This window comes from Plectropomus leopardus, unplaced genomic scaffold (assembly GCF_008729295.1).
Source record: "Plectropomus leopardus isolate mb unplaced genomic scaffold, YSFRI_Pleo_2.0 unplaced_scaffold45530, whole genome shotgun sequence".
Taxonomy (NCBI): domain Eukaryota; kingdom Metazoa; phylum Chordata; class Actinopteri; order Perciformes; family Serranidae; genus Plectropomus; species Plectropomus leopardus.
This window is the reverse complement of record NW_024649927.1, coordinates 1-419: the sequence shown is the minus strand read 5'-3', so window position 1 is coordinate 419 and position 419 is coordinate 1. Positions and strand designations below refer to the sequence as shown.

The 419-nt window shown below is 61.3% G+C and overlaps 1 pseudogene; it reads right to left on the bottom strand.

Moving 5' to 3' along the window:
• LOC121939331 lies at positions 1-125 on the bottom strand (annotated as a pseudogene; the record flags this gene model as incomplete).
• Between the last annotated feature and the right edge of the window lie 294 nt (positions 126-419).

Here is a 419-nt window from a genome sequence, read left to right as displayed (position 1 = left end):
GAACCCGGGGCCGCAAGGTGCGTTCGAAGTGTCGATGATCAATGTGTCCTGCAATTCACATTAGTTCTCGCAGCTAGCTGCGTTCTTCATCGACGCACGAGCCGAGTGATCCACCGCTAAGCGTTGTCACGTTTTTTTTCGATTGTTGGGAAAAGGCCAGAGTTCTCAGACACAGGTTTGTTGTTGCAAGTTTGACTCTGGCCTCCGGGCGCTCCGCACCGGTACGGCCCCACCACCACCACCACCACCACCACCCCGGAGACGAGGTGGGAGGGGTGGGAGGGGCAAGAACGCTACTGGAGACATTGAACCCCCCGGCCCCCCTCCGGCGGAGAGGGGCGAGTGGGGTACCCGGAGGCGCGCGACGCACGACGCGCTTTAAGAGGTTTTCGGTTTGCGGGAAAGCCCCGGTGCGACGG